Source organism: Trachypithecus francoisi, unplaced genomic scaffold (assembly GCF_009764315.1).
Source record: "Trachypithecus francoisi isolate TF-2019V2 unplaced genomic scaffold, Tfra_2.0 Lachesis_group6, whole genome shotgun sequence".
Lineage (NCBI taxonomy): Eukaryota > Metazoa > Chordata > Mammalia > Primates > Cercopithecidae > Trachypithecus > Trachypithecus francoisi.
The window spans coordinates 105,634,480-105,661,287 of NW_022681471.1; the positions used below are offsets into that span (position 1 = coordinate 105,634,480).

The 26,808-nt window shown below is 36.8% G+C and overlaps 1 protein-coding gene and 1 pseudogene across 1 annotated transcript in view; one reads left to right on the forward strand and one right to left on the reverse strand.

Moving 5' to 3' along the window:
* The window catches only part of DMD (dystrophin), a 2,224,438-nt gene that overhangs the window by 1,061,423 nt on the left and 1,136,207 nt on the right, over positions 1 to 26,808 (forward strand).
* On the reverse strand, positions 3,528 to 4,578 carry LOC117078222 (annotated as a pseudogene).

A 26,808-nucleotide genomic window follows, 5' to 3' on the forward strand; every position in this document is an offset into this window, starting at 1 on the left:
AAAGCGCAGTATTGGGGTGGGAGTTACCCGATTTTCCAGGTGTTATGTGTCTCAGTTCCCCTGGCTAGGAAAACGGATTTCCTTCCCCCTTGCGCTTCCAGGTGAGGCGATGCCTCGCCCTGCTTCAGCTCACGCTGGTCAGGCTGCAGCAGCTGACCAGCACCGATTGTCCGGCACTCCCTAGAGAGATGACCCCAGTACCTCAGTTGAAAATGCAGAAATCACCGGTCTTCTGTGTTACTCGCGCTGGGAGTTGGAGACTGGAGCTGTTCCTATTCGGCCATCTTGCTCCGCCCCCCAGGGGAATACATTTTAAATGAGCTTTTCAAAGTTATTAGCTGGTAGTGACATGAGAGTAGTCTCTTAATACAGTTAAACAGTTGGGCACTTCATCCTTGTGTAAATATTGTTACCCTTTTATTGCTGCTTAGAAACTCTTCTGCAACTTTTTGGCTCTATACATCTTTCCGAAGTAGTAAATAACAGATTTACTGGGAGTGTGGTACCAGGCAGAAATTCAGAGAGGGGCTTTAAATCCTTGCCCATCAAGTGTATCTTTCAGAAATAAGTATATTAAAATAATTGGATAATTTCAATGGCTTGTTATTAGAGTTCTGTTGTCCAGCATGGTGTGTTTAAGAAGATGACAGATTTTTAAACATTATTGGAAAGAAGTGAGAACAAAAAACATAACTTACTTTAATAACTACATTAGTAAAGAACTGCTTAAAATGCATGATAAATATGTCATCCCTAAGAGATTCCCATTCTTAGAGCATGAAATTATCAAGAGAGTAAGAGCCTACAAAAAAATGAGAAGAATGCTGATTGCAAATTCCAAACTGAAAAAAAAAAAAAAATGCTCACATCATTATGGAAGCAATGAGAAGCAGAAATTGTCATTTAATGAAATGTAAGATTAAAGTTAATAGAAGTAATTTTCATGAAATAATACTTTGCAAAGAGAATGTTCCAACTATATTGATCTTGGTGTTTTCTTCTCACATACCTTCTTACTATTCCCTCGAATGCTTGTTTCTACCTTTAAATTTGCTTTTCTCTCTACCAGAGGGCTCTACCCTATCTCTAGTTTCTCACCATGTCCCAATCTACTCCCTTTCAGAATTTTTGTACACTTCCCTTTATATATATTTGTGCTCTAATTTTATATTCACAGATATGCCTTTTGTAACTCCCCCATCTTAAAGAAAACACACACATGCACACACATGCACACACACAAAATTGAACTCTTTCTGGGAGATCTGCTTAACCTTCTTTGTAACACTCACTTGCTGAAACTGTAGTATGTGTTTTCATGTTTATTACCTATCTTTTCCATTAGAATGAAAATGTTTTGGTACTTGGTCTTGCTTGATCACCAATATACCTCAGGACATAGAAAAATTGATTGATATATTGAAAATGTAATGTTCAGTAGAATGAGTAAATACATAAATTTAAAAACCATACTTTTATTATATTACCTGAGACAAATGATCCCCAAGTTGGTCCTTCTTGCTTTTCATAGCCAAAACATTCTCTCTTATACTGAGCTTCCTTCACCTTTTCTGTGTACAGAGCACTTAAAATTTTCACATTGTCTGGTACTTTAACAATATGATGGTGCCATTCTCTTACCCATTGGAATATGTGTTAAATACCAGAACCCATGTAACAAACAATATATTGTGTTCCTACTGTGTGCAAAGCAGATACTGCTTGCTGCTAGGAATACAGAGCTGACTAAGAGCCTCTTTTCTCTTATGAGCTCACAGTCTCATGAATTCAACATCTTAAGGCACAACATCTAAAGCAAAGTACAGTAATAAACACTCCAGAAAGTACTGGATCTGGCCTAGGACAAATGGTGGGTTGTTTTTGCAGCTATTATTTTTCCTGCCCCCTAATTGACAGTCCTCCATTACAACTCTGGATACCTAGTCTCACTTGGGAAAACCTGACTTTGGGAATCAGAGGCAGTCTCTGTTGCTTATAAATGAGGAACTCTAATGGATACATACTGTCATTAGAGAAACTCTGCTTCTAGCCTGGCTCCTTTTGTAAAGAAGGTTGAGTCCCCTTGGAGAGTCTGCAGAACATAACCATTTGCATGTAATGAACAGTTTGTAATACTTTGAGATTGATGTGCAATTTATATTTGACAAGAGAAAAACAATTAGGATCAACCTGTGGTCATATATCCTAGAATACCAATGTTGTTTCCACACTCTAAGTGTTGTTGGATCATTATATGAGATTCATAATTTTGTCCTGTTGTACCCACGTTTGCATTACCATTCAGTCTTAATTTATTATACTGTATTAAAAGTTTTTTTTGGTAATTTGTTCTTATTGCTACTCAGACATTAAAATGTCTGCAGGCTGTGAAAATGAATAAATTTAATGTGGCAGCATAGTTCTCAAAATCCTGGCTTTACAACTAATAGTACAGGCTTATATTGTATTGTAAATCCTAGTTAACATGGATTTATTTGAAAATCCAATTTTACTGCTAATTTTAAATAACACATTTTTATACATTTTATCCTTGAATTTCTATTTTTTTAATAATTTTTGGCTATTGTATGTATTTACAGAAGGACAATGCATGTACTTTTAAATGCTAATAATGGATTGCTGAAATAAGTGTAACTTTAAAACAATGCAATTGTTAAAAAATAAACTGTGCAGTCTGGTTTAATGGAGGCTTATGAATATATGATTAAGATATATATTATATTAAGTAAATTCATTCAACTGGTAGTTCATAGGAACTTTCAAATTTAATCTCATAACCAGCGCTGTCCTTCAAAGAATGGTCAGGACAATTTAACCAGTACGTGACCACTCAAGATAATTTCATTGAAAAGTGGCTGAACTATTGAAATCTTTTATAGTCTCCTTGGGATATCATTAAGAGTAGAAATTTTGAAATAAAATTATAATGATGTTCAGAAAAGAAGATAAGTAGGTAACTCTCTTAATACATTTTACGCTGCTGTAACAAAGTACCTAAGACTAGGTAATAATTTATAATGAACAAACACGTATTGGCTCACAGTTCTGGAGACTAGGAGGTCTAACATCAAGGTGTCAGCCTCTGGCAAGGGCCTAGTTGATATGTCATCACATGATGGACGATTAGAGGGCAAGAAAGATCAAAAGTGGGCTGAACTCCCACTTTTATAAGGGAGGGACACCCAGTTGTGAGGGTGGAGCCCTCAATCCTAATCAGCTCCTAAGGTCCCACCCCTTAGTACTGTCACACTGGCAATTACATTTCAACATTAGTTTTGGTGGGAAAAACATTCAAACCATAGCAGTGATACTGACCACTACCACACAGGGCTTGGGAGGCTACCTAGCTGTTGCACCCAAGAGATGAATCTTCTTATATGATTACCTTTATCTTTTTTTTTTTTTACTTTATTAAAATACTTTTATTTTACACGTATATTTTTGTCTACCCACCAATTCCATGTCTGACCACTGCTACTACCACCATGTCCTAGCATAACATTCCATACGTACTTAAAACCAAGCAAAGGGTGGAGTTCTATCTTTAAAAACTAAACAGGCATTTTGGACAACACATTCTTGGCAATGGAATCTGGACAACATTTATCAAACATGGCAGGAAAGTTCTCACTCGGCATTATAAAAAAGACAGCCAGATATCAACTGTTACAGAAATGAAATCAGATGGAAAATTTTTAACAAATTGTTTAAACTATTTTCTTAAAGAGACTTCCTCCACTGCCAGAGATCTTGAATAGCCTCCTGGTCAGTCATCTAGAAGCAATTCTTCACATAATTGATGAACTGACTTCCACTTTAGGAAGAGAACCACCTTTTTCTATAGTTGCTTGCATTTTTGCTTTAATGTCTTCTACAGAACTAGGTCCTTTGGGTGTTTTAGGAGTTTTCTCCTGTTTTGAAGGATTCTTGTCCTTCAGATCTTGGTGTTGATGGTTTTGAGTCTTTTCCATTCTGATTTGACTTTTGTGCATTTTTGGCTGCAGTATCTCGTATAGATTTCTTCACTAGCGCGTTTTCTTCAGTTTCTTCATCATCAAAATCATCATCATCATCATCTTCATCAGCAGCAAGTTTTACTTTTTTCTGTGGAACCTTGCTACCACCTCCAGGGGCAGATTGCTTTCCAGATATACTTACGAGTTTCACATCTTCCTCCTCTTCATCTTCTGACTCTGTATCTTCCTCCCCGGCTGCTAAATGCTGTCCACTAACATGCACTGGCCCTGAACCGCACTTCAACCATAAGACCACTGATGGTGTTATTTCAAAGCCCCCAAGGGAAACGGTTGACTGTACAGACATTTTCAAAATTGCCAATGTTACTTTAATTGGACTGCCTTTGTAATTCATTGCCTCTGTTTCAACAATGTGCAATTCATCCTTTGCACCAGCCTCTAAACTGACCATTCTTAAAGATAACTGTTGCTCATTTTCATCATGATCCACCTAAAAGTGATCATCTTTGTTGGCCTTTAGTTCACAACCAAAAAGATAGTTCTGGGGCCTCAGGGGGCTCATGTCCATCAAATCGTCCATTGGGTGCGGCACACACTTAGGTGGGAGAGAAGGCAGATGGAGATAAATGACCACTGCTCAAGAGAACAGCCGTGCAGGATGGAATCACACCAGGAAGATTACCTTTATCTTAGAAAACGTGAATATCTTGTGTACTTTGACACTTCTCTACATTTCACCTAACCTTTAAAATCAACACATTTATTCAGCAAACTTTTACTTTTGGAGCTGCTCTGTGTCAGACTCTGTGCTAGGTGCTCAGAGTGTTGAAATTGATATAAACCTAATCTATTCACAAAGAATCCAAGGTTTGCTGAAATTGATGGACATTTAAACAATTGAAACATTTAAGTGGTATAATTAGCAAATGGACATTTAAGCCATAAAAGTAGTATCTAATAGATATAATAAAGGTCAGTACACCATTGAGTGAGTCAGAGTAGAGGCAACCCAAAGAGTAACTAGCTAGAAGAATTGGGAAAGCTTCACAGAGAGGGCGATATGAAAATAAGTGAGAGAATTGTAAATCCATGAAAATGAGAAAACATTGAAAAGTGATGGTGTCAGAAAAACTTGTGGTATGATAATGACAAGATGAGAGGAGCTCTTGGTAAGCGTGTGGATGCATGGGAAGAAGTGGCAAAAAATAATGCTGATGACATTTTTTATTTTATTGTTGGTTTTGTTTTGGTTATTTCATTTTCTAAATCTAGCATGCTAGTGTTCTTTTCAAACTGTGAATCATAAACTCAATTTGTGGATCACACTGGCCTTTGGCGAAACAAAATATAAAATATCAGCATTCGGCCGGGCGCGGTGGCTCAAGCCTGTAATCCCAGCACTTTGGGAGGCCGAGACGGGTGGATCACGAGGTCAGGAGATCGAGACCATCCTGGCTAATACGGTGAAACCCCGTCTCTACTAAAAAATACAAAAACTAGCCGGGCGACGAGGCGGCGCCTGTAGTCCCAGCTACTCGGGAGGCTGAGACAGGAGATGGCGTGAACCCGGAAGGCGGAGCTTGCAGTGAGCTGAGAGCCGGCCACTGCACTCCAGCCTGGGCGACAGAGCAAGACTCCGTCTCAAAAAAAAAAAAAAAAAAAATCAGCATTCATTACAAATAGATGTTTCGTAGATTTTTGTTTTAACTGTGAGTGGTCGTGTGTGTGCGTGCGTGGTGTGTGTGTGAAGAGAGAGAGAGATGGTTTGGATGTTTGTCACCTCCGAATCTCATATTGAAATGTGATTTCCAATGTTGGAGGCGGTACCTGGTAGGTGTGATTGGATCATGTGGGTGGATCCTTCATGAATGGCTTAACATTATCCCTTTGGTGACAAGTTAGTTCATGCTAGATCTGGTTGTTTAAAAGAGTATGAGACTTCAACCCCCAACTCTTTCCTGCTCCCCTTTGCCTTCCACGATGGTTGTAAACTTCCTGAGGCCCATGTCACTTACATCACCAGAAGTAGATGCCAGTGGCATGCTTCCTGTACAGCCTGCAGAACCATAAGTCAAAAGAAAACCCCTTTTCTTTATAAAGTACCCAGTTTCAGGTATTTCTTTATAGCAATGCAAGAAGGGACTAATACAGTTGTATATGTATGTGTGTGTTGGGTTATTTCTTGTTGAGTGTCACAAGGTTGTAATACGGTGAGTGTAAGGAAGCATAAGTTTTAGAAAATTAAGAAGCCAGTCCAGAAAATTAATACTTTTGGAAAACAGTACAAAATCAACTTGACAAAAATATGCATAGGAAGATGTAATACAAGATTTATTTAATTACAATAATTTTAAAGTTGGTTAGTGCCTTGCTTTTGCATGCTGTTTTAAAAATTACCATGAATATGACTTCACGTGATTTTCAAATACTCCCAGCAAGATAGGTAGAAAAGGTATTCTTAGAACTCTTATACAAAAATTTTGGAAAGTTTAAATGCTTTATCCCAAATCATAAAGCTAATATATGAAGACTCTGGGATTAAACACCATATTTTTTCACTGTTCATCAGCTAGAAGTTAGAAATGTTAAGCCAAAAACATTAAGTCAGTGCTCTGCCTAATAAGTATTGAGGAAACTAATAAAAGGAATAATACCACTGACTACAGGACAAGGTCTTCCTAAGAGACCTTAAAAATATTAAGTGATTAGATGAAACTTCTTGTTCATAAAATGTTATTTAGTTATGAGTAGAACTCTAATTAAACTTATGTTGCCATCAGTAAAGTTGAGATGTAACATATTCATTAATATAAGTATAATTTGACCCATAGTGTATTAAAAGAAGGATGTTAAAAGGAGTTGTTGTTATTAGAGATGATGTTAGGGTTGTTGATGATAATAACAGTAGTCATAACAAGGCACTTTATAATTTAAGAAGTGCCTTCAATTACATTGTTACTCTTATGTTAATCTCCTTTTGATATACAGATTTGGAGGATTCTATATCACTCTCAGACATAGGTTACTGAGGTGATGGAAGAATTTAGCAAGCAGCTTTCAAATGGAGGACATGAGCATTGGATTGTGTATAGAAAGGGCTGATGTTCTCTAAGAAAGCCTCTTGGTTTCCACAGGGCAGAAGCCCTTTGAAGATCATAGCCAGGGATTTAGTAATTGCCTCCCTTTCAGAATACCCTCAAGAGAAAACCCCACCATAAGACATGGTTCCCTACAGGCAAAACTACTTTTCCTTAAAATTACTGTTCCATGAATAGAATATCAGCCTTCTTTGGCTCATTCAACATAGTTTTCTTAAGTTTCAGGACGGTGCTGCAGACCAGGAGTTTCAACATTGAGGAAAACAATACTACTTGGGCAGTGCCTACCTCAGTCAGGGAGGCAGATGCTTACCTTCATGTGAGGGAATAAGCAATCAGTCTTATTTCCAACACTCAAGGAAGCCAGTCTAGTGCAGGGAGAGATAGATACATAAACCTCGAAGTTATGGTTGAGCATAATAGTTTTAAAATTCCATAATAACTGCATTTAAAAAGTTTTATAGAAACAGAGAGATGGTGACCTCAGTCTGGAAAAACCAGCTTGGAGAATGGCAATCATATTAAGTGGCAAAAGTTTTGGAACCCAGGCCCCCAGATGGAGGGTGATAGCGTGGGCTAGACAGGTAGGTTGGGAACACTTTGCAAAGGACATTACACGGTACACAGACAAGTCTGTGTTTTAGTCTATAAACCACAGTTGTAGAATGTGTTTGAGCAAAGCCATGTGGGGATGACATTTGCACTTTTCAAGATTTAAGTTTGTTTAGGAATACTTATGGTTCGCTGTATACTTCCTAGGTTTTTACATTATAATTATGGTTAGAACTTTAAAGGAAAACTGCAGTTTAACATACTTGAAAGAGTGCAACTTCAAGTCATGATTGGAGACAGATATTTAACAGATTTGGTGATCCTGTGATGCTTATTTTCTTCTCAGACATTCCACATGACAACCATTTTTAAATGGTTTATTTCTATTTTAGCATCCATCTGATGGTGTTGTATATGTTTTCTGCTTGAAAATAAAAGCAGTGAGCCAGGCACGGTGGCTCACGCCTATAATCCCAGCACTTTGGGAGGCTGAGGCAGGCAGATCACAAGGTCAAGAGATCGAGACCATCCTGGTCAACATGGTGAAACCCCGTCTCTACTAAAAATATGAAATTTAGCCAGGCATGGTGACGCATGCCTAGAGTCCCAACTACTTGGGAGGCTGAGGCAGGAGTATTGTTTGAACCTGAGAGACGGAGGTTGCAGTGAGCCAAGACTGTGTCACTGCACTCCAGCCTGGCGGCAGAGTGAGACTCTGTCTCAAAAAAAAAAGAAAAAAGAAAAGAAAGCAGTGAATGTAATTAAGATGGATTTACTATGATCATAAAGTACTCAGGAGTCTTATTTTAAAAGACAGCATTACTCTAACTAAAAATATAGGAAAGAATCTAATGCTGTTTTGCATATCATTCTCAGCTCTCTCAAAATCAGATATTAAGCTCTTGCTGACAAAGGAGACTATACTGCACAGTGCTAGCCTGCATAAACTTTGAGAGGGTTGAGTTTTGCCAAGCAATTCTCTCAATATGTAAATTAAACAAATATTTGTTGACCTACTGTGTGACAAGTATTATTCCAGGAAATAGAGATCCAGCAGTGAAACAAGTATGGCTTCTTATAGAATTCCCAAAAAGGAAATAAAAGGATATATGTATAATGATATCCCTGAATTAAATTTACCTTTTGAAAATAAAAATTCTATCATAAGCTATCACTACCAACATTTTGATACTCATTCAACAGTTTTCAGGGATTTGTACCTTTTGACTTATGAGAATTTGGAAGTCTAATCGTATCATTGCACTGGACTCTTAAACAGGTAAGCAGATGACTTTGCCTGTATCATTGTTGACTGTACTTACAATCAGAAAGGGGCACAGGACAGATGCCAGGGAATAAGAAGTGGGCAGCCCATACATGGAATGGTAAGAAAGAAGAACTACAGTGGATGTGGAAAGTTCCCTTCAGCATTTTCCCTAGACAATCTTTGGCTGTGTTTGCATGATCAATATTTCATTCATAGGATATTAAGCTCTTGATATAGTTCTCAAAACCCAAAATGACTTAAGAATTCTACTCTTTATTTACATTCAAATTCCAAAGAGTTAAGTAACTTTCCAGGAGGTAATCTAAATATGGCCTCCTGGTTGGGGGGTTGAATTTGCACATAAATAGTTCTACCCTTAAAGGAAAACCACAGATGGTGGTAATGATGTAGTCACTAATGTACATCTCCACAATGGTGGAACAAAATATCCATAGTTTTGCTTTCCCCAGTTGCTTTCCCCGTGGTCAACTGCTGTCTGAAAATAGGTGAGTACAGTACAATAAGATATTTTAAGAGAGAAAAAGAAAGATCACATTCGCATGATTTTCATTATAATATATTGTTATAATTGTTCTATTTTTGTTCATGATTTTTAATCTCTTCACTGTGCCAAATTTATAAATTAAAATGTATCTTAAGTACATATAGTTTATATAGGGCTCAGTACTATCTGCAGTTTCAGACATCCACTGGGAGTCTTGGAATGTATCCCCTACAGATAAAGGGTGAACCACTGTGTCCTGTTTGTGTGAATGCTAAAGGTGTTGTGAGCTCATAACAGTATGACATCAACACTGAACTAATCCAAGATTTGTTAGTGAGAGAGATGTATTTGCAAGGAGTGAGACATGGTGCCTCATCCAAGCAGAGAAATAATTTTCAGATTTGCCTGACAATAAAAATCACAATGTGAGGTCTCTCTTTAGAGCTGCAATGTCAATTCAGTGCTCACTAGTCACATAAGGTGCTGAGCTCTTAAAATGTGGCTAGTACTAATTGAGATGGGTACTGAGTATGACACACATGCCAGGGTTTGAATACTTAGAACCAAAAAGGAAGTAAACCTCCTTTATTGCATGTTAAAATGATGGTTCTATTTATTGATTAAATGCATATATAATTGACCTACTTCATTTTGCTTTAAAAATGTGGCTATTAGAACATTTCAAATTATATAGGTGTGTGACTACATATGCTTTCACATATGTAATTGATATGTTTCATGTATATTGATACATGGTACATATGTGAGACATGTTACATAGCATGTACATATGCACACGACATATGTAACATGTTAATATGTATTGTTACATGTGATACATGTGTGATTGTTGTATTGCACACATGTGTAATATGAAATTACATGTAATTTCAAATTATGTGTATTTTGAAAATTACAAATTACATATTTTGTTAGTATTGCTTTACAAAGTCAAACTTACCCTATTTAATACAGCATCATGACTTTTTTATAATTAGTAAACTTTGAGACTTTTATAGGAGAATAAATAATGCTTATTATGAAAACTGATTGGAAAAGTGAGCTGGAGCAGGGAGGTGAGGAGAAAGGACTAGAGATCACCTTTCTTTCCCAGCTCCGCTCTTCTCCCAACCTTTTTCCTTTCCGTTCTCTCATCCCAATTTGAAAGTGCAGAGTTCACAATCGGTGTGCTGATTTAGAAAACAGATGTGTAAACAGCCTTAAATTTTCTCCAGGCTTTTACAATGAAAATAAGTTCAGTATCAAAAGTAACAATAGAATCTGTGGGAAGGTATAGGGGGCTATGTTTTTGAGGTAGAAACTATAGGTGCTCCTGGCCAAGCATGGTGGTTCAAGCCTATAATCCCAGCACTTTGGGAAGCTGAGGCGAGAGTATTGCTTGAGGCCAGAAGTTTGAGTCTAGCCTGGCCAACAGGGTGAAACCCCACCTCTACTAAAAATTTAAAAATTTAAAAAATAAAAAAAAAAGAGCCTTGCATGGTGGCGCTCGCCTATAGTCCCAGCTACTCAGGAGGTTGAGGAGGGAAGATTGCTTGAACCTGGGAGGCAGAGCTTGCAGTGAGCTGCAGTAGCACCACAGGACTCCAACCTGGGTGACAGAGTAAGAAAAAAAAAAAAAGAAAGAAAGTATAGGCACTCCTTATATGCAACTGCTCACACCCCTCCCCTTCCCAAAAGTTTGCAAGGGGAAAAATGTGTGGAATTGGCAATATTTAGTGGCATGCAACTGTCAGTCATCAGACCGCACAATCTCACTTCTGCCAGTGGCTCAGCACCCGACAGCACTCAGTGAAACTAACTCATTTCAAAGGTGAAAACAAGTGAGTTTGACCACCAGGGAGATTGAAAACTGTCAGTGCTGAAGCAATGGAGGTGTCCTGTAGTTTGCTCAAGTTGATATTTGTGTCCAACCCCTAGCTGAACTACTAATTATTGATATCTGTCTGATGGTGCCTGAGGAGAAAGTTCTCAAAGGGAATCAATGTTCAAATTATAGTATGTATCTTGGCTGTGGAAGTTATTGAATTTTAGCCAATACTTGCTACTCTTTCATTTATAGTGTGAGAATGCAGTGTAATGAACCTAACTCTCACTGTCCTGACTTGCCTTTCTCATCGCATTCACAATAAGCACATGTCAATACGTATACACATTTCATATTTCTAAAGTTTACTTTATTCCTTATTGTACATCACTGTGATGCTGATGGAAGAGAAAAGGAAAACAGAGTGATTGTGAAACTGTTTTATCTTTAGTGGCTTAGGTTTTTTTGTATGATATGTAACATCGTGCATACATAAGGCAACATGAAGCTAAATAGATTTTCATATAGCATGTATTTTTTCCAATTAAATGTTTAATTTTTTCAGAGTATACTGGAGACGTTTTGAATAATAGAGAAAAGTACAAAGGAAATTCATAATCCTGCCACCTATCAGCAAAGTGAAATTTTATTAAGAAACATAATGTTCCTGTAAATCATAGCGAACACATGGTAGGTTTTATTTAACACAGTAATTGGAGAGCCGGTAGGAAGACAAAACTGGTTCAGAAGATAATACAAGAAACAAATGCTTCTATAATCAGTGAATTTTTAAAAAAGTATTCTGGAATAAGATTAGTGAATAAGATACTAAACTGGTTGATACCATACCGCCTTTGGGGCTTTATCCTCTACTGGGTAAAAAGTCATTTACATCATATCAGTTTTCTAAAATTTGCATTTAACTTCATAGGTTGTACGTGTAGGCCCAAATTAATAGTAACAGTAAGGTTGCTTTACTCTGAAATATTTAAGCTCTTCTGAGGGTGTGAGGAGTTTGTTAGAAAACAACGCTACCATTTTGTTGAAACACACACAATCATCTTTGGTTTTACTTATAAGTTTTGGATAATTTTTCTTAATAACATTATCCATTTCTTAATTTTCTTAACCTTCTAAATGTTTCTCCTAGGCACTTTTATTGATTTTTGGAATAGAGTTGATATGTGCTGAATTTTTATCCAGTTTTAATTCTACTGAAAAATCTAAAAAATGTTCATCAACTACTATATTTCAAATGCATACAACCCCTTTCATGTTAAAGAGACTGTATGGGAAACACAGTCTCACACTCCCAGGACCTGGTATCGTAAAGTCTTGACACTGTTAAAATTAAACAATGCCTTTTTTAAAATCAAAGGATACGAAAAGGGCTGTGTTGGTCAAAGGATACAAAATTTCATTTAGATAGGAGAAATAAGTTCATGAGATATTTTGTATAACATAGTGACTATAATTAATAACATGTATTATTGAAAATTACTAACAGACTCGATTTTAAGTGTTCTCACCTCAAAAAATAGTATGTGAGGTAGTACATATGTTAATTAGCTCATTTTAGCTATTCCACAATAGACGCATTTTTCAATACAACATGTTATATAATACATGATATATACAACTTATATTTGCCAATTCAAATACGTAAAAATAAATGCAAATTATTTGAAAGAAATAACATGTGAAAAACATCCACTTTTCATATGAAACCATGAGATATTTTCTGTTAAAAGATTAAATGCCCAATACATTTTTGATGTTAACGGAAATAAAAATGTTTAATATTTAAATACATATTTGCATGCTATTGACCCCCCGAAGTTCACTGCTGGGTAAGTGCACCAACTATATCTTAAGTCAAAAATGCTGAAATTCTTCCCCAAATCTCAAAGTTCATGAAAACGTAAACAGAAAATTTCCAAATAATTCTACAGGGAAAATAAGACATACTATTTGATCTGATCGCACAACAGGATGTATGGGTAATAATAACTTAATTGTACATTTAAGAATAACTAAAGGAGTGAGATTGGATTGTTTGTAACACAGAGGTTAAATGCTTGAGAGGATAGATTCCCTATCATCCATGATGTGCTTATTTCACATTGCATTTCTGCATCAAAACATCTCATGTACCCTAAAAACATATACTCCTGTGTACCCACAAAATAAAAATAAAAAACAGAGGAGCCCTAAGATAAGCTAATATTTAAGCTTATCATACTTATTAAGATAAGCAATACATACTAAAAGTAATAGCATTTAAAACTAGATGTTGGGAGAGGGTTCAAACTTGTTCATTAAAATTCAAAGTCACTGTCTTGTGTTATCATGATCCTGAGACTATGTAAATATGTGTATAGCTCATCTAAACCCTTTTTCTTTCAACGTGATCATATATTGAACATCGGAGATATTTTATAAGAAACAACGAGGACAACTCAATCAGCACATATATATTAAATGTGGAATCTATAATGATTGTGAAGCCTGAAGCAAACTAAATATTCAGTAATAGGTTCTTTTGTCATGGTATATCCATTTGAATATATAACATAAATGCCTTACATTTGTTGAACTATTTATGGTTTATGTTGTTAGTGTGATGAAGTGGCTTGCAAAAGTCAGAAACTCAGAACTTTAAGTTACAGGCTTACATCTGGAGCCTGGTTTTCTTTCTTTAAGGTAGAACCACTGTGAAGTAAAAATTTTTTTGTATCTGAAACAATAATGTAGAAGCTTAAAAGTATTATCCAAGTTGTCATACGCCTATTATTTCTTTACATTACTGAAGTGAAAGACAGCATTAATGGCTAAATGCCATACTTGGCTATAATTTATATTGTTTAGGACTGGAAATGTGCCTGAAATGTACATTTTTTTCCAAAATAGTTTATGTAATATTTGAAACCTGACAAGAACCCTAATGATTTCATGGAATACTGTCAAATATAAATGTGAAGTTTTAAAGACACAGGGACATATTCAGAATAAACACCCTAACCACAGGCTAACAGAAGGACTAAACTTGAGAAAATGAATGGGAAGATAGTAACAAATGACTTCTTTGGCAACCTTATACATGCTTAGCCTTATAGACTGTCTTATCAGTGCTCCACAATCTATTTCCAGCAAGTATGGCATTTGGAACAGGACCACACAAGACAAACTACGAGTTCACATTACCCACAACTGCACAGATAGAGGGAACAACGGAATACTCCCTTTCTTCTTAAAACAATAACTTCTTTTGAAGCTCACTGGCTGCTGCTTTTCAGCTGTTTCTGCTAGCTCCTCCTCCGCCTCTTGACCTCTAAGGCAGTGGTCTTCAAAATTTCAAGACTGCTTTCTCATTGAAACAGAACTTGTAAGCACATTTCTTCCCAAAAATGTGCATTTATTTGTAAATCATATATGAATATGACTAAACATGTAAACATATGCAAAAATAGAAATCAATAAATATAAATGCAAACACAAGTAGAAGCATTAACAGTTTTCCTTTGTGTCCCAATGAGTTGTTCTCAATTCCCCAGAGGTATGTATGCCACTGTTTGAGACTATACCTCAATCCTAGGGTTTCTGGTTTCGCTCTCTTCCTAGTTGATAGCATCCGTTTGTATGGACTTAAATGCCATCTTTAGTTGAATAACTCCTCTGTCTCTCTATCCCAGATTTCTCTTGATTCCAAACCTGCTTGTTCACCTGAGTGTATCACACAATTCATTGGCTGCCATACATGCAGCTTTGATATTTTATTTAAAATCTTTCCTCTTCCCTAGCCTCATCTATTTCACATTAGTATCTTCTATCTACTTGATTGTTAAGCAGAGTCCACGTGATTCCATCATTTATCTCCCATTTTATATCTAATATATAAGCAAGTAATGCAATGCAACTTCTGTCTCCAAAAATTTATTTTGAATTTGCCTTCTCTTCCTCTGCATCTCCCCCATCTTAGGCCAGGTCACTTCTGCCCTCTTGCCAGAATAGGTTACATTCTCTTGCTATGGTTGTTATCCTCTTCCTGTTCAGTCCTACACCACAGCAAAATGGATCTTCTCAAAATGTCAGCTAGATAAAGGCATTTCTGGGCTTAAGGTCCTCATGGATTTATCTTATTAGGATGAACACCCAACTCCTTATTATGGCTTTGAATACAATGAATTACAAAGCATAATATATATTGATATTTCTACCTTTACTATTTTCTTCTTAAGCCAATCTTTCTCAATCCATATAGTGTAATCATATTAGTGCTTCTTCACTTTCTAAAACATCTCAGGGCCTTTGCACATGTTCCTCTGTTCTTAGAATGCTCTTCCTTTTCTCTTTGTGTAGCTAGGTGCTTTCCATTTACATATCACATGAAATGCAATCATTCCCTCCTCTTTCCCTCACTACCTCACAAAAAGCTGATGCCTCTGTTAAACCATTTATGGAATTTTACTTGGCAGTGAATAAAGGAACAACCAATGATAAAAGCAACAATATGGATGAATCTCAAAAATACTATGCTGAGCAAGAAGTCATAGACACAAATATGGGTATTTACATGAAGTTAAAGCACAGCAAAACTCAATAATTGAGGTCCCAGGGTCCCAGGAATTAAGAAAGTGGTTACCTCTGGGTGAGGGTTGGAATTGAATGGACAGATTCATTAGTAACTTTTCTGGGTAATAGAAATGTTGTCTATTTTGTTCGGGTGGTGAATACATAGATACATTCAATTGTCAAAACACGTCCATCCAAACACTTAGACTTTTGCACTTTATTATATGCAAATTATGCCTCAAAAAAAAACATGTTTATTTTCAAAATTATGTCAACAGTTGAAATTATTTAAAGAATTGGTTCAATGAGATTAATTATGTATCCATCTTTGAAGTATGATAGTTTTGTATGTAGTTAAGGTTATTGGAGATAATTGAAGGTTATGCTCACAAAAAGGCTACGTAATATGAAGTTTATCTGCATTGATCTTTAATAGCTTTTGTGATTTCAACTTCTTCACAGCTCTGTAAGAAGGCAGTGTGGCATGTTGAAGCAAGCCTGTGTTTTGGAGTAACACAGGGCTGCTATACAACTCCATGTCTACCAATTATCAATGATGTGGGTATGTTGCTTGATTTCAATAATCTTCCACTGTAAAATGGAATGTAACACCTGACTCACAAAGCAAAGGTATTTACATTATATAATATAATTCTGTGATCCTGGGACCTCCCTAAACCTCATCACAGATGCCAGGTTAAAGACCCCATCATAGACTAGAACAAGTCGGGATGTCAAAATGAATAAATATTAATCGTAAGGGCCTGTTGTGATTGACCATCACGTGGTAGGCACTCTCTAATACCTGCTGTCTCCCTCCTTTTTGGGGGAAACATTCTAAATGTGCAAAAATAAAGAGTTATTTGCTTTGTGGCACTTGGGATCGATTTATTGAGGATATTGTTAGCGGAACAGCAAAGGTGAAACACTAAAAGCACCATCAATACACAGGCAGAGGTGAAGCCATAAAGCCTTTATTTTTTAAATTAATGCACAAAATATAAGAGGTATGTTAGAAAGTCCAGTCTCTGAAAGGATACACAAAAGACATAAAATTACATTGGCATATTTTCATAATGTTCAAAATATTGTTTTAATTAGTATATTATGAGTTTATTCATGTGTCTGTGTGTTGTGTTTATTAATCTGTTCTTGCATTGCTATAAAGAAATACCTGAGACTGGATAATGGATGAGAAAAGACACTTACTTGGCTCACAGTTCTGCAGGCTGTACCAGAAACATAGCAGCATCTCCTTCTGGGGAGGCTTCAGGAAGCTTCCAATCATGGCAGAAGGCAAAACGGGAGCAGGCACATCACCTGGCTAGAGCAGGAGCAAGAGAGACAGAATGATGGACCACATACATTTAAACAGCCAGGTCTGAGAGCTCACTCATCATCATGGGGATGGCACCAAGAGGATGATGTTAAACCATTCATGAGAAATCCACCCACATGATCCAGTTACCTCCTACCAGGCCCCACCTCCAACATTGGGAATTACATTTCAAGATGAGATTTGGGCGGGGACACATATCCAAACAATATCCATGTTTAATCAGAAAAAAAAAAAAAAAAAGTAACAGTGATTTTACTTTGTAGACCTTTGCTAATGGCTCAAATCTAGCTCCATTCCCAGAACAGCCTGCGGTACACATTTTGAAAGATAGTTGATTAATATGAAAGAAGATTTATCTGTAGTCATTAAAGCCATTATGGTTCACATATATGAGTAAATATTCCAAAGTAGCCATGCCAGTTATCACATATCCAGAGTCTCAAGGTCACTGGACAACAAAAGTAAAAGATACATAGCAATTCTTACTTTATAGCACAGTAATTCTTGTGTATTTTAAATGGATATTTACATTTGAGGACATCCATTTGTTAAGAGTTGGGTACATGTCTCTTAAATCTAAGTAATATTTACTTAAATTTCTGGCTGCAGCAATTCCACATAGGTAGAAATGAAGTTTGAATTGAATTGGGGGTCTTTGCAATACTCTCTCTGGTCAATGGCTATTTTAACAATGCTGAGAGATGTGGTTAGCCATTCTTTTTCATTTCATATTGGCAACCTAGAGGGCAATTGAGCCTTCTCCCCTTAATTAAATGTATGTTTATTCATTTCTGGATCTTTATGGCTGACTTTGAATCCTAGCCTGTGGTAGGAAGCATGGTGTCAGAAGGAACTATGAGTTAAGACTACGCATACTTGTCTTTGAGTCTTGAGTATCGTACCTCCCTCATAGAATGAGGGAACCAGGGATTCTTCTTGAGGCCCAGACCCTGCATCCATGTTAAGAATACCTGTGCAATTTTGCTTCCTGATATTTAAGGTGAAAATACATGTTTGGATCATTGGGAGGATTACGTGAGATGATACTTTATTTATTTATTTATTTATTTATTTATTTATTTTTGTTGTTGTTGTTGTGTTTTTTTTTTTTTTTTTTTTTTTTTTTTAATTATTTTTTTTTTTTATTATACTTTAAGTTCTAGGGTACATGTGCATGACGTTTATATCATGTATAACTCCCCAATGAAATCCCTCCCTCCTCCCCCCTCCCCATGATAGGCCCCAGTGTGTGATGTTCCCCTTCCGAGTCCAAGTGATCTCATTGTTCAGTTCCCACCTATGACTGAGAACATGCGGTGTTTGGTTTTCTCTTCTTGTGATAGTTTGCTAAGAATGATGGTTTCCAGCTGCATCCATGTCCCTACAAAGGACGCAAACTCATCCTTTTTGATGGCTGCATAGTATTCCATGGTGTATATGTGCCACATTTTCTTAATCCAGTCTGTCACAGATGGACATTTGGGTTGATTCCAAGTCTTTGCTATGTGAATAGTGCCGCAAGAAACATACGTGTGCATGTGTCTTTGTAGTAGAGTAATTTATAATCCTTGGGTATATACCCAGTAGTGGGATGGCTGGGTCATATGGTACATCTAGTTCTAGATCCTTGAGGAATCGCCATACTGTTTTCCATAATGGTTGAACTAGTTTACAATCCCACCAACAGTGTAAAAGTGTTCCTATTTCTCCACATCCTCTCCAACACCTGTTGTTTCCTGACTTCTTAATGATTGCCATTCTAACTGGTGTGAGATGGTATCTCATTGTGGTTTTGATTTGCATTTCTCTGATGGCGAGTGATGATGAGCATTTTTTCATGTGTCTGTTGGCTGTATGGATGTCTTCTTTTGAGAAATGTCTGTTCATATCCTTTGCCCACTTTTTGATGGGGTTGTTTGTTTTTTTCTTGTATTTGTTTGAGTTCTTTGTAGATTCTGGATATTAGCCCTTTGTCAGATGAGTAGGTTGCAAAATTTTCTCCCATTCTGTAGGTTGCCTGTTCACTCTGATGGTAGTTTCTTTTGCTGTGCAAAAGCTCTTTAGTTTAATTAGATCCCATGTGTCAATTTTTGCTTTTGCTGCCGTTGCTTTTGGTGTTTTAGACATGAAGTCCTTGCCCATGCCTATGTCCTGAATGGTACTACCTAGATTTTCTTCTAGGGTTTTTATGGTATTAGGTCTAACATTTAAGTCTCTAATCCATCTTGAATTAATTTTCGTATAAGGGGTAAGGAAAGGATCCAGTTTCAGCTTTCTACTTATGGCTAGCCAATTTTCCAGCACCATTTATTAAATAGGGAATCCTTTCCCCATTTCTTGTTTTTGTCAGGTTTGTCAAAGATCAGATGGCTGTAGATGTGTGGTATTATTTCTGAGGACTCTGTTGTGTTCCATTGGTCTATATCTCTGTTGTGGTACCAGTACCATGCTGTTTTGGTTACTGTAGCCTTGTAGTATAGTTTGAAGTCAGGTAGCATGACGCCTCCAGCTTTGTCCTTTTGACTTAGGATTGTCTTGGCAATGCGGGCTCTTTTTTTGGTTCCATATGAACTTTAAAGCCGTTTTTTCCAATTCTGTGAAGAAACTCATTGGTAGCTTGATGGGGATGGCATTGAATCTATAAATAACCTTGGGCAGTATGGCCATTTTCACGATATTGATTCTTCCTATCCATGAGCATGGTATGTTCTTCCATTTGTTTGTGTCCTCTTTGATTTCACTGAGCAGTGGTTTGTAGTTCTCCTTGAAGAGGTCCTTGACATCCCTTGTAAGCTGGATTCCTAGGTATTTTATTCTCTTTGAAGCAATTGTGAATGGAAGTTCATTCCTGATTTGGCTCTCTGCTTGTCTGTTACTGGTGTATAAGAATGCTTGTGATTTTTGCACATTAATTTTGTATCCTGAGACTTTGCTGAAGTTGCTTATCAGCTTAAGGAGATTTTGGGCTGAGACAATGGGGTTTTCTAAATATACAATCATGTCATCTGCAAACAGGGACAATTTGACTTCTTCTTTTCCTAACTGGATACCCTTGATTTCTTTCTCTTGCCTGATTGCCCTAGCCAGAACTTCCACCACGATGTTGAATAGGAGTGGTGAGAGAGGGCATCCCTGTCTTGTGGCAGTTTTCAAAGGGAATTTTTCCAATTTTTGCCCATTCAGTATGATATTAGCTGTGGGTTTGTCATAAATAGCTCTTATTATTTTGAGGTACGTTCCATCAATACCGAATTTATTGAGCGTTTTTAGCATAAAGGGCTGTTGAATTTTGTCAAAAGCCTTTTCTGCATCTATTGAGATAATCATGTGGTTCTTGTCTTTGGTTCTGTTTATATGCTGGATTACGTTTATTGATTTGCGAATGTTGAACCAGCCTTGCATCCCAGGGATGAAGCCCACTTGCTCATGGTGGATAAGCTTTTTGATGTGCTGCTGAATCCGGTTGCCAGTATTTTATTGAGAATTTTTGCATCGATGTTCATCAGGGATATTGGTCTAAAATTCTCTTTTTTTGTTGTGTCTCTGCCAGGCTTTGGTATCAGGATGATGTTGGCCTCATAAAAAGAGTTGGGGAGGATTCCCTCTTTTTCTATTGATTGAAATAGTTTCAGAAGGAATGGTACCAGCTCCTCCTTGTACCTCTGGTAGAATTCAGCTGTGAATCCATCTGGTCCTGGACTTTTTTTGGTGGGTAGGCTATTAATTGTTGCCTCAATTTCAGAGCCTGCTATTGGTCTATTCAGGGATTCAACTTCTTCCTGGTTTAGTCTTGGGAGAGTGTAAGTGTCCAGGAAATTATCCATTTCTTCTAGATTTTCTAGTTGATTTGCGTAGAGGCATTTATAGTATTCTCTGATGGTTGTTTGTATTTCTGTGGGGTCGGTGGTGATATCCCCTTTATCATTTTTTATTGCGTCTATTTGATTCCTCTCTCTTTTCTTCTTTATTAGTCTTGCTAGCGGTCTGTCAATTTTGTTGATCTTTTCAAAAAACCAACTCCTGGATTCATTGATTTTTTGGAGGGTTTTTTGTGTCTCTGTCTCCTTCAGTTCTGCTCTGATCTTAGTTATTTCTTGCCTTCTGCTAGCTTTTGAATGTGTTTGCTCTTGCCTCTCTAGTTCTTTTAATTGTGATGTTAGAGTGTCCATTTTAGATCTCTCCTGCTTTCTCTTGTGGGCATTTAGTGCTTTTAAATATAGGCCCCCTTATTATATGCTCTCATAGTTTCAGGCAACACTTGTCATACCTGTAACCTCAGTTTTAACTGTAATATTTCCATCAATGTCCCTCTTACCTGGTACAGGGGCTTTTCATATTCTTGGATTCCACATCTGTGAATTCAACCATGCATCAAAAATATTCAGAAAAACAATGAATACTTACCTCTGTACTGATGATGTGTAGATGTTTTTCTTGTCATTATTCCCTAAACAATACAATGTAATGAGTATTTATATAGCATTTACATTGTGTTAAGTATAACAAGTAATCTAGAGATGTTTTAAAGAATATAGGAGGGGCTGGGCGCGGTGGCTCAAGCCTGTAATCCCAGCACTTTGGGAGGCCGAGACGGGTGGATCACAAGGTCAGGACATCGAGACCATCCTGGCGAACACGGTGAAACCCCGTCTCTACTAAAAAAATACAAAAAACTAGCCGGGCGAGGTGGCGGGCGCCTGTAGTCCCAGCTACTCGGGAGGCTGAGGCAGGAGAATGGCGTAAACCGGGAGGTGGAGCTTGCAGTGAGCTGAGATCCGGCCACTGCACTCCAGCCTGGGCGACAGAGCTAGACTCCGTCTCAAAAAAAAAAAAAAAAAAAAGAATATAGGAGGATGTGCATAGGTTATATGGAAATATTACATCATTTTTTATGTCAGTTAAACATTTGTGGATTTGCTTTCTTGGGGATCCTGGAACCAATTCCCCATGGATACTGAGGGACAATTGATTGTCATAAGCAGCAAGAGGGAAAGGAATCTGTCTATTTTGCACAAAATTGTGTTCCCAGGACCTAGCATAGCTCCTGGCAAAGAATATTCAACAAATATTCTTTGAGGAAATCATAGAGGGAACCATATCCCCTTATTCTCACTGTTCCTTCATGTAATGAATACACAATCAAATCCTACAAGAGATTTTAAACCAGTCAGAGAAAAGTTGGAAGTTAGTTAATTGTTCATAGATTGAGAAGCCTCGACGCTGTGTCATCTAGGTAATGAAAGATCTAGGGAAGTTTAGCAGGGAGAAGAAGAGATGACAGCTGTCTTCAAATGTTTGAAGGACTGTCAGGCACACAAAAATTTAAACTTGTGCTGAATAGTTCCAAGAGGTACACAGTTTCTCGATAGAAGCTAAAGTGGGGGGTGATATTTGACCCAATAAAAAGCCATCTAAATATCAGAACTTCCAAAAGCAGGAATTGGTGCCTCAATATTGTGTTTTCTAGCACTTATGGTACCTGATCATAGGCAAGACAATGAAAAATTTGGACCTGGGAGTTATACATGGGAATGTATGTATCAGTTGAGTGATTAGGAGGGGTGATCTTAAAGTCCTGTTGTGTTCTAAGAGTCTGTGATTCTGAGTCTTATTTGTCAACAAGAGAGATACAGAGCCGAAGGTGAGATTGATAAAAATAGGATAAAGATATCAGGAAATCCTAAAGGTGAGAAAAGTAAGGCAGACCTGAAGCTAACTCTGTACTTCAGGTGCTTGCCTAGAGCCAGCCCTACCTACTCAGAGAACATTGAAGAGCCAGTTAAAAATCTTAAACACCTATGTAAAACAAAACTATCAAAACCTGAATATTTCGAATGTTCTAACCTACTCCTCAGTTGAACTTTTTTCACAAATACTTCAGTTCATAGGCATAAATTTATTTTTTAATGATAGAAAATACCTCTTAAAGAACTTATAACTGTGGATAAAAGCACCACCATAAAAATCTTGTGGTGAAATATATATATATATATATATTATATATATATATATATATATAAATTATTTTAAATATGGTTAGCTAGACTATGACAGCAATGTTTATTAAACACAGAGACTCTTGACAGTACCACATTTATACTATAAAATTTAAGTTGTCCACTATTCACTCACTAAGCTTATGCTTAAGGAGTGTCTACTGTGTCACTTACTGAAGAAGGCACAGGAGGTATAGCACTGCACAAAACATATGTGGTCTCTGATGGAGTTTTTCAGTCCAGTGGTGAAAACAGTGAATGAGTGTACAGATGTTAAATAACTGTACAATTAGTTGCATGGGTAAACTTCAAAGTTCAGAAGATGACAATTGATCTACGGCAGTGTTTCTCAATCTGACGTTTTGAGTCAAGTACATCTTTGTTGTGGTGGACTGCCCTGTGCACTATAGGATGTTTGGCATCACAAATGACCTCTGCCCATTAGATGCCAATAGTACTCTCTTCTTTACTCACAAATTTGTCCCAGACATTTCCAAATGTCCCTTGCAGAGAAAAATCATCCCTAGTTGACAACCACTGGTCTAGAGGGAGGTCTTTATGAAGAAGTAACATTTAAGAAAGCTGGTATGTTTACATATAGCTACAGGCTATTAAACGTAACAAAACAATATAGTATGATAAGTACTGTGACACCAAAGATGAAAGGGTTCTACTGCACAAGTATGAACTCATAGTTAGGCTTTTGGGGTCAAAATTTGACTGACGATATTTACCAGTCAGGTGACCTTTGGCAAGTGACTTAGCTTATTCATGCCTCAGTTTTATCAAATGTAAAATGGGGCTAGAAAGTCCCATGTACTTCTAGTAACTTTGGGGAAATAATTTGTGATTATATAGGGAAAAAAAAAATCCTAGAAGTATGCCTGCTGCATAGTAGAAGGAAGGAGAAGGATGAAGAGAAATCTGCATTTTTTTCTTCTGTAATGGGGCAGATAGTAAATATTTTAAGTTTTGTGGGTCAAATAGTCTCTGTAGTATTTACTTGATTCTGCAGTTGTGGCATTGAAACCAGCTATGGACAATACTTAAATTAGTGAGTGTGCCTGTGCTTTCAATAAAATTTTACAAATACAAAGTTTGCAAAACAAAGTTTTCTTTTTTGTGTAGTTTGCTGACACCCTTGTAAAGAAGCACCATTGTCAACATTGAAAATTACCAAATTTTTATTTTTCAAAGTTTTCAAATTTGCTTTGCTTGGTTGGTCTAGCTCATGAAATAAATCAAAAGTAGCAAGACCTCCACCTCTAAAATAACAATAATAATGATAACCTCAAAAGGAAAAAAGAAACAAATATTTTTTAAAAAGAAAAAGTATTGTTCAATAGGATTATTGTGCACTGAGAAAACTCAGGAGACTCAATTTTAAATCTGTGAAATAATTTTAAAAATACATCATGAATAGATACAATATAAAAAGCTCAATAGCTTTTATTCATATTAATGACTATAAATGCAAATGCAAGTATGTTCATTCACACTGATGACAATGTATAAATAAAGGAGGAATAAAGTTAAAAAAAATTGTAGACCCTAAAGGTGAAAAGCATAAAAATATACATAAGAACACAAAGCGAAAACTGACTACATAGAGACATACTTTGTTTTAGGATTTAAGGTTTATTGTCATTAAACTTGCAATACCTGCCAACTTAACATTTGAATTTAATACAGTTCTCATCAGAATGCTTTTGATGTGTTTGGGGGCAATATAATTTCAAACGAAATAGGCGAGGATGTAATTTAAAGTTTACATAGAAGGAAATTGTGTGTGTGTGTGTGTGTGTGTGTGTGTGTATTAATTGGAAAAAACTTTATTAATACGAAGCATATTATGGCAGCAACTTACACTTCCAGATTTCCACTATACTTTGAAGTAATTGTGATCAAAACCATAGTGTGCTGGCATAAGGCTAGACAAATGGGTTAGTGATTTAAAAGTGAGAATCTAGGAAAACATCCAAATAAGATAGGATATTTCAGTTCTGTGTGGATAGCCTGTTTTACTTAATTAATAGTGTCTCGGGGCCAATATTCAACGTTCTTAAAGAAAAGAATTTTACACCCAGAATTTCATATCCAGCCAAACTAAGTTTCATAAGTGAAGGAGAAATAAAATCCTTTACAGATAAGCAAATGCTTAGAGATTTTGTCACCACCAGGCCTCCCTTACAAGAGACCCTGAAGGAAGCCCTAAACATGGAAAGGAACAACTGGTACCAGCCATTGCAAAAACATGCCAAAATGTAAAGACCATCGAGGCTAGGAAGAAACTGCATCAAATAACGAGCAAAATAACCAGTTAATATCATAATGGCAGGATTAAGTTCACACATAACAATATTAACCTTAAATGTCAATGGACTAAATGCTCCAATTAAAAGACACAGACTGGCAAACTGGATAAAGAGTCAAGACCCATCAGTCTGCTGTATTCAGGAGACCATCTCACAGGCAGAGACATACATAGGCTCAAAATAAAGGGATGGAGGAAGATCTACCAAGCAAATGGAGAACAAAAAAAGTAGGGGTTGCAATCCTAGTCTCTGATAAAACAGACTTTAAAACATCAAAGATCAAAAGAGACAAAGAAGGCCATTACATAAAGGTAAAGGGATCAATTCAACAGGAAGAGCTAACTATCCTAAATATATATGCACCCAATACAGGAGCACCCAGATTCATAAAGCAAGTCCTTAGAGACTTACGAAGAGACTTAGACTCCATACAATAATAATGGGAGACTTCAACACTCACTGTCAACATTAGACAGATCAACGAGACAGAAACTTAACAAGGATATCCAGGAATTGAACTCATCTCTGCACCAAGCGGACCTAATAAACATCTATAGAACTCTCCACCCCAAATCAACAGAATATACATTCTTCTCAGCACCACATCGCACTTAATCCAAAATTGACCACGTAATTGGAAGTAAAACACTCCTCAGGAAATGTCAAAGAACAGAAATTATAACAAACTGTCTCTCAGACCACAGTGCAATCAAACTAGAACTCAGGACTAAGAAACTCAATCAAAACCGCTCAACTACATGGAAACTGAACAAACTGCTCCTGAATGACTACTGGGTACATAACGAAATGAAGGCAGAAATAAAGATGTTCTCTGAAACCAATGAGAACAAAGATACAACATACCAGAATCTCTGGGACACATTTAAAGCAGTGTGTAGAGGGAAATTTATAGCACTAAAAGCCCACAAGAGAAAGCAGGAAAAATCTAAAATTGATACTCTAACATCACAATTAAAAGAACTAAAGAGGCAAGAGCAAACACATTCAAAAGCTAGCAGAAGGCAAGAAAGAAATAAGATCAGAGCAGAACTGAAGGAGATAGAGACACAAAAAACCCTCCAAAAAAATCAATGAATCCAGGAGTTGGTTTTTTGAAAAGACCAACAAAATTGACAGACCGCTAGCAAGACTAATAAAGAAGAAAAGAGAGAGGAATCAAATAGACGCAATAAAAAATGATAAAGGAGATATCACCACCGACCCCACAGAAATACAAACTACCATCAGAGAACACTATAAACACCTCTATGCAAATAAACTAGAAAACCTAGAAGAAATGGATAATTTCCTGGACACTTACACTCTCCCAAGACTAAACCA